General features: G+C 53.5%; 1 protein-coding gene across 2 annotated transcripts in view; it reads right to left on the reverse strand.

Moving 5' to 3' along the window:
• LOC127035966 (discoidin domain-containing receptor 2-like) overlaps positions 1-7,175 on the reverse strand; it is a 164,782-nt gene extending 157,607 nt beyond the window's left edge. The window contains exon 1 of one of the 2 annotated variants that reach the window (XM_050926336.1): positions 6,987-7,172. The gene's annotated coding sequence lies outside the window, so the exon portion shown is untranslated. Of the gene's footprint in view, positions 1-6,986 lie in introns of both variants that reach the window. The other variant, XM_050926337.1, reaches the window with a different exon arrangement.
• Between the last annotated feature and the right edge of the window lie 1,079 nt (positions 7,176-8,254).

Consider the following 8,254-nt stretch of genomic DNA (forward strand, 5'->3'; position numbering starts at 1 on the left):
CGAACAATTCCCCACCGGTCGTGGTGGATTCTCTCATCACTGGCAAAAATTCTTTAAAAAGATGGGATGTTTTCCTAACAGACCTGCTCTAGGAATTATTTTGGGGCAGTTCTCTGGGCCTATGCTACACAGGAGGTCAGATTATATCATCATAATGGTCTTTTCTTTCTTTGTCATCTATGAAATTACGAAGGGAGGGCAGGAGTAGTAGACAACAAGAGGAAGAGCAAAGAAACCTTTCTGACTCCAGTGCACACAGTCATGCCCCCAGCGATTCTCTGATCGGGGGAATCTCCTGCAGCATTCAGCTCTCAAATCAACCTTCATTTTATAGAGAATGTTTCTAGCGGGGGGGAGGGGGGGGAGGGGTCACAAAGTGAAAAAACAAACAAGCCATAAAAAAAAAGTTAAATGTCCCAAGTTGTTACTTTTTCATATGGTCTGGAAGGGAACCATTTTATTATTATTATTGTTTTGAAGTTTTCTGAGAGGCTGTGGAAAATTTTCAACATTTCCGATTTTTCTCTTTTGCCGCTGAGAGCACTAAAAATAATGACATTCAGGATTCCATTCTCTTTTTCACTTTTCTTTTTTTCTTTTATCCTTTGGCCACTTTGTGGCTTTCTAAACATCTCAACTTTAGAAAATTGATCAGGAGGTAGATTCACTGAAGCTCATTTTACCTTTTACAACTCAGTAATTCTTCCAAACTTAGAGACATGTTGGAAGACATACAGTAGCAAAAAGAAAAATGAAGAAAAGAAAACGTGAAAGAACAACCCAAACGCTGATCATCATTCTTTCAGTGGAAAAAAAAAATACAGGGGAAAAAAGAAGAGGTGAAAGGGGAAGACAAATGAAAATTTGAAATTGAGTTTCAACAAAAAAAAAAATAGAAAAAATGTAATAAGCAAAAGCTTTCGGTGGAAGTTTTCACTTTAGAAAAAGAGCCTTTTTTGTCAAAAAAAAATGTTTTGAACTAAAAATTCCAACCAGCTCCAGTTTCTCACTCTCATGGTTGTGAAGAAAACCTTGAAAACATGGACACAAGTTCACTGCTATACATGGTGCTGACTTCCTGAGTTGGCAAGGAAAGCCTGAACCTCTAACTCTGAGCGACATGAACTGCTCTAGACACCTCAATCAAATAACTGGAATGTAACAGCAAAACAACTAATATCGCTACTGCTGCACTGCGTGTACCATTTATTTTCATATTTTAAATGAAACCATGGAGATTTCTAATTAATTAACAGAGCAGCCACAAAAATCTCCAGCCTCCTACACCAGGATGTCAGAGAATTCAGTGGCCTTGCTGGAGATTTTAGGTGCAGACTGCTGAGGAATATGCGAGCCAGTGGTTGACTATCTTCTACCTGGGGCTATTTCCACGGTCTCTGGTGACTCTCATACACAGGAGCAGCCACAGACAGAACTCTTTGCATACTGTTAATTATGATCATTAATGATTTATATTCTGGTAGCACCCAAGGTCCCAATGGTGGTCAGGGTCATGTTGTATGCTGTACAAACACAGAGGCAGAGAGAGTCTCTGAGCCAGAAAACGTGGTTCTTGAGGAGGACTCAGTGAGCCCATATGTCCCCACCTGTTAGCTGCCGTGGATTGGTGACGTAGCTGTGCACGCTCAAAGCACCAGCGGCATTCTGCTCTCTGAGCCACGCAGGTTAAGCCAGCCACCCTCAGCTGCATGTCCCTGTCCAGAAATCACTCCGTAGTTCTGCTCGTGCGTGACTCACAACAGAGCTGCACTGGCCTGGCAGCAGCACTAATGTGCCTGAGTGCCTAACACTATGGTACCCATCAGGTGAAGATCTGCGTGGATTACATAATCACACTGAAACGTTAACAGCATGGCCCAGACTCCTAACTGCAACCTGTACACCCACGTCCTTACCTCTAAAACAGTGGTGCTCAAGCTTTTCCAGTCACACCTCCCCTCTTACTAGGGTGCTAGGAGCCTATATAACAAAAAGACCCAAAAATCGGGACTGTCCCTATAAAATCAGAACATCTGGTCACCCTACCCCTTACCAGTAACAGAATCTGTCTACGCCCCCCATTACTGCATAGACAAGGCTTCCTCAGCAGCAGAGCTGGGGCTGAAGGTGCAGCTGGAGATGGGAGAGGAGCTGGAACTAGAGGCAGAGGTGGGCTGAGGGCAGAGCAGGACTGGGGTTGAATGGGGTTGAGGGAGAGCTGGAAGCGTGACATTCCCTCCCCATCCCCCATGGGGGCTGGCCTGGCTCTGGCCCCACGACACACACACACACACACACACAATGTTCCTCAGCACACCCCACAGTTTGGGGGGCACTGGTGTGAAGTGTCCTCTCCTGCCCGGACCTGGCGTTGTAGGGAACTTTGCCTCTCATACCCCTTCCGGTGGCCGCTTTCTCAGCTGCGACTACCAGTCCCAGAGGCTCTCTTCTCTGCACTCACTGGGTCTTCTGTATCTCAGACCTCTGGCCAAGCCACACAACAGTTTGGTCCCCGGCCAGGGTTCAGCTCTACCAATGGTCCTTCACCCCTCCTGGGCTCAACTCTAAAGGGTCCTTTGCCCCTCCTGCATTTGACTTCAATTCTTCCCCTTGTCAGGTTACTGACCCTCTCCGGCTTTCCATCACTGCTGGGAAGCTAAGTACCACCTATGCTGCCTTTCTGCCCCTTGCAGATTTCTCCCTCCCTGGTCCTCCCAGAGCCTAGCGCAGGTCAGGGCTTCTCACCGCTTCAGGGCCCCACCCCAGGAGTCAGCCCTGCTCGGGCAGCTCTGCTTTCTGGCCACAGCCAGTCCCGACTACTAGATCGTCCGAGTCTAGGAATTCTCCACAGCTCCTCCCTCCTGCATCTCTCCCCTAACTAACTAGGTTCCTTTCCTTGCTTTGCAGGTGATGGAGGTTAAGCCCCATTACAGTGCCACAGGACTGAGTATCTAGTACTACAATGCTGCAAGCAGACCTCCATGAAGCGGTAGGGAGGAGAAGGACAGGGGAGAGAGAGAGAGTGTGTGTGTATGTGTGTGTGTGTCAGGATCCAGGAGAGCAAATGGGGTGGGGGAATGCCAGGATCTGAGAGAGCAAGGAGGGGCCATTGGAATCTAGGAGGCCAATTAGCGTGTGTGTGTTAAGATTCAGGAGAGAAAGTGGAGGGTACAGAGATCCAGGAGAGCGAGGGAGGGGGTTTCAGAATGAAGGAGAACAAGAAGGGAGGGGACACTAGCATCCGGCAGAGGAGGGGATGAGAAGAGCTTTCATTTCTCTCCATTTTCCATTCCAAATCCTTCCCTTCTCTCCCACTCTCCTCCAGTTCTGTCCTGTCACCCCAAAACACGGGCCTATATACCTATAACAAGGGTGTACACACACACACACACACCCATAACAGAGGTGGGAAAACTACAGCCCATGGGCCACATCTGGCCCACGGGGCCCTCCTGCCCAGACTCTGAGCTCCTGGCCCGGAATACTAGCCCCCAGGCCCTCCCCTGCTGTTCCCCCTCCCACACAGCCTCAGCTCACTGTGCCACCGGCGCAATGCTCTGGGTGGCGGTGCTGCGAGCTCTTGCTGGTCAGCGCAGCTGCAGAGCCGTGGCCTGACCCAGTGCTCTGTGCTGCACAGTGGCGTGGCTGGCTTCACCTGGGTGGTGCGGCTGCCTGTCCTGGTGCTCTGTAAGGGGGCAGGGAGCGGGGGGGTTGGATAGAGGGCAGGGGAGTTCAGGGTGGTAGTGGTCAGAGGACGGGGATGTGGATAGGGGCTGGGGCGGTCAGAGGGCAGGGAACAGGGGGGTTGAATGGGGGCAGGGGACCCAAGGGGGCAGTCAGTAAGGAGGGGGGATTGGATGGGGAAGTGGGGGGGCAGTCAGGGGCAGGGGTTCCAGAGGTAGTCAGGGAGAAGGGGTGGTTGGATGGGGAAGGGATCCGGGGGGGGGGCAGGCAGTCAGGAATGAGAGGAGGGGTTGGATGGGGCATCAGGGGGCAGTCAGGGGTGGGGACAGTCAGGGGACAGGGGGATGGATGGGGCAGGGATCCCGTGAGGGCCATCAGGGGGCGAGAAGCAGGGGGTGTCAGATTGGGGGCAGGGGCTGGGCCACACCTGGCTGTTTGGGGAGGCACAGAGGCACAACCTCCCCTAACTGGCCCTCCATACAATTTCGGAAACCCGATGTGGCCCTCAGGCCAAAAAGTTTGCCCGCCCCATCCTATAATTATCTTGCCTCCTCCCCCCCACATTCATGTAATTTTGCTCCCCAAATTGGTATTAATGCCTCCCACCGATACCAACCACTGATACAGTGTCAAAACCAATGAGGGTGAAGCAGCATTCCTGGGATTTGGATGTGAAGAGATTTATCAGTTAGCTAGGTTTTAACATGCGCCATATTGATTTTGTCCAGTGCTAATATTTAAATCAGAATGGAGTCGATACTAAGCCATACAGAAATCCAGACATACAACAGAGACTCAGTTACCTTTCATAACCAGACATAATCGTGTTAAAGAACGATATCGAGTTTGTTTGACAAGACCTGTTTTCTATGAAGCCATGCTGACTGGCACTCAATGTGTTTCTACCTTTTAACTCTTAATAGCTCATATCAGTGGTTCTCAACCAGAGGTACACGTAGCCCTGAGGGTATGCACAGGTCTTCCAGGGGGTACATCAACTCATCCAGGGATTTGCCTAGTTTTACAATAGCCTACATAAAAAGCACTAGTCAAGTCAGCACAAGCTAAAATTTCGTACAGACACTGACGTGTTTATACTGCTCTACATACACTGAAATGTAAGTACAATATTTATATTCCAATCAATGTATTTTATAATTATATGGGAAAAGTGAGAAAGTGACAAGTTTTTCAGTAACAGTGTGACTGTGACACTTTTGTATTTTTATGTCTGATTTTGTAAGCCAGTACTTTCAGTGAGGTGAAACTTGGAGGTCTGCAAGACCAGAGAGTGTTCAAAGGGGTACAGTAGTCTGGAAAGGTTGAAAATCAGAGGCTCATATCAGCTGTCACTTTATTTTGCCCAATATCGATGTCAGGGAGATAGCCGTAAAGTCTCTGACATGGAGAGAGGAAATTGAGAACTTCACATTAGTCTGACTAAATTAGCCTAATTAATATGCTATTAATCCTGCAGGGCAGAGTCTCCTTCCATCACACACCCTAATCTCCCCCTGGCCACTCCCCAGATCAATGCAATATTCCTAACCTCTTAACATTTCAAAGCAGAGTCAGGCCTGACACACTACACGCCTGGGCCAGCCTAGCCGGGGCAGTGTCTTCACTTACATTTGGCTCCCGGCCACATAACTGCATCTTATGCCCAGAGTGACTGTCACATCTTCAGGTCGAGATAGGGTCAGCGCAAACTGTGTCACTCAGCCTGTTGTCACTGGCCACAGACAATACAATAGATACAAGTGCTCCTGGTGAGGATGCCCAGCGCAGAGCCAAGGAGCCAAGCAGGCGCACACACAGGGTATGTCTACATCTACAATTTTGCAGCGCTGGTTGTTACAGCTGTATTAGTACAGCTGTATAGGGCCAGCGCTGCAGAGTGGCCACACTTACAGCAACCAGCGGTACAAATGGTGTTAGATGTGGCCACGCTGCAGCGCTGTTGCACACCGCGGGGAAGGAGACCTGCTTGGAGGGGGGGTCGGGGAACGCCAGAGCAAACGGCGGGGAAGGAGACCTGCTTGGAGGGGGGGGGTCGGGAAACGCCAGAGCAAACCGTGGGGAAGGAGACCTGCTTGGAGGGGGGGGTCGGGGAACACCAGAGCAAACCGCGGGGCTGGAGACCTGCTTGGAGGGGGGTCGGGGAACGCCAGAGCACACCGCGGGGCTGGAGACCTGCTTGGAGGGGGGGTCGGGGAACGCCAGAGCACACCGCGGGGCTGGAGACCTGCTTGGAGGGGGGGTCGGGGAACGCCAGAGCACACCGCGGGGCTGGAGACCTGCTTGGAGGGGGGGTCGGGGAACGCCAGAGCACACCGCGGGGCTGGAGACCTGCTTGGAGGGGGGGTCGGGGAACGCCAGAGCACACCGCGGGGCTGGAGACCTGCTTGGAGGGGGGGTTGGGGAATGCCAGAGCACACCGCGGGGCTGGAGACCTGCTTGGAGGGGGGGGTCGGGGAATGCCAGAGCACACCGCGGGGCTGGAGACCTGCTTGGAGGGGGGGTCGGGGAACGCCAGAGCACACCGTGGGGATACCTGCTTATTCCACGGAGGTCAAAAAAACGTTGGTGAGTGTCTACACCTGATGACCAGCGCTGGTGATTCAGCGCTGGATCCTCTACACCCGAGGCACGACCGGGTGTATGGCCAGCGCTGCAAACAGGGAGTTGCAGCGCTGGTAATGCCCTGCAGGTGTGTACACATCCTAAGTTGCAGCGCTGTAACCCCCTCACCAGCGCTGCAACTTTGTAGTGTAGACAAGGCCACAGACACACACCCCAGCAGCGCAGTAACTGTGCTGGCTGCCAGCCGAGGAAAGCCAGGTCCCACCTCGTTGTGCAGCGCAGACCTGGCTACAGTAACGAGCCTTGGCGAGCTCGGGCTGGGTTTTCCCCCGCTCCTGGCCCCGCCGGCTGCGTTCAGCCCCGCGCGGGGAGCAGAGCACAAGCAGCCGGCTCCGAAGCGAGGCCCAGGGGCTCGGACCCCCTCTCCGAGCCCGCCAAGGGCAGAGTTCAAGGGCCGGTCCCGCCGCCAGCGAGCGGGGCCCCTCCGCACAGCGCCGTGCGCGGCGCCAGGAAAGCAGGGGGCGCCGCTTCCCCGGGACAGGGGCCCCAGCAGGCGGGGTGCGCGGCCCGGGTCCGCGGCAGGGCAGGCTGGCCTGGAGCCGGCGAGCCCCGCGCCGCGCCCGCCGGAGCCGGCGCCAGGGAGCCGAGCCTCAGCGGCGGGCTCGCCCCGCCACGGTTTGCGGGGCAGCGGGGCTGGCTGGGCCCCGCCCGCCTCTCACCTTGGAGCGCGTCCCGCAGCGCGAAGTTGGGGTCCCGGCGCCGCGTCCCAAACTTCCCCGGGGAGTTTTGTTCTTTTCTTTTCTTTCCCCCTTTTCTTTTCTGCATCACATCCCCCTTCCGGCGGCCCGGGGCGGGAGGGGGACGCGAGGATCCGCTCTTAAAGCAACAGCGCTGCAGCTGGCTGGAGCTCGGCGGGGCTGGGGGGTCACCCCAGCGATGCCTCCTGCCCGGCCTCGGCACAGCGACTTGGCGGGGATTTAACAGCTGCTGCTGGCTGGATCCCGGGGTGGACACTGGGGCAGCTCTGCAGGGGCCGGCCCGCCGGTCGTGCCTCCTGCACAGGGGAGAGGCTGAACTGGAGGGTTGGTCCCTTGGAATGCTCCGGACGGGTGATGGGGTGGGGTAGGGGGGTATTGCCTCCTCGGGCATTTAGCGGCTGGTTCCCCTGTGATCTTCTGCCCTCTCTCTGGGATAGGAGCTGCCCATTACCCTTCAGGTCACTACACTAAAAAGTTAGATCAACTGCAGCTAAGTCACTCATGGGTATGAAAAATCACATCCCTGAGTAGCCTAGTTCACCGAACTTCCAGGGTAGACAGCCCAAGATCCATGGAAGAATTCTTCTGTCGATCTAGCTATCTATCACCTTTCAGGGAGGTGGATTTACTATGCCAAGGGGGAAAACCCTCCCATCATTGTAGTGAGTGTCTACAGGGCAGAGTTGCAGCTGCAGTGATCTAAGCATAGATGTCAGACATCCACCGCTGCTCCTGGTGCATGTGTCCACAGAGCAGCAGTGGTGGGCTGGCTTGAAGGGTATGTAGATGACACAAAGCTGCGGGGGAGTTGCCAACAGTCTGGAGGATAGAACTAAAGTTCAGAGGGATCTTGCTAAATTGGCAAACTGAGCTATAGATAACAAAATGAAATTCAACAAAGACAAATGCAAGTCACGGGAGCTGATAGTACCGCTCTACTCAGCACTGATTAGATGTCAGCTGGAGTACTGTGTCCAATTTTGGTCACAAATGGATAGAAAGGATGCAGAGAAACTGGAAAGGATCCAGAGGCGAGCGACAAAGATGATCAGAGGGATGGAATGTATGCCATATGAGCAAAGACTGAAGATGCTGGGAATGGGTAACACAGGATGGATAACTTGATAATCACAATCACCTGTTCTGTTCATTCCCTCTGGGGCACCTGACATGAGCCACCATTGGAAGACAGGATACTGGGCTAGATGAACCACTGGTCTGATCCAGTA

Source organism: Gopherus flavomarginatus, chromosome 17 (assembly GCF_025201925.1).
Source record: "Gopherus flavomarginatus isolate rGopFla2 chromosome 17, rGopFla2.mat.asm, whole genome shotgun sequence".
Taxonomy (NCBI): Eukaryota; Metazoa; Chordata; order Testudines; family Testudinidae; genus Gopherus; species Gopherus flavomarginatus.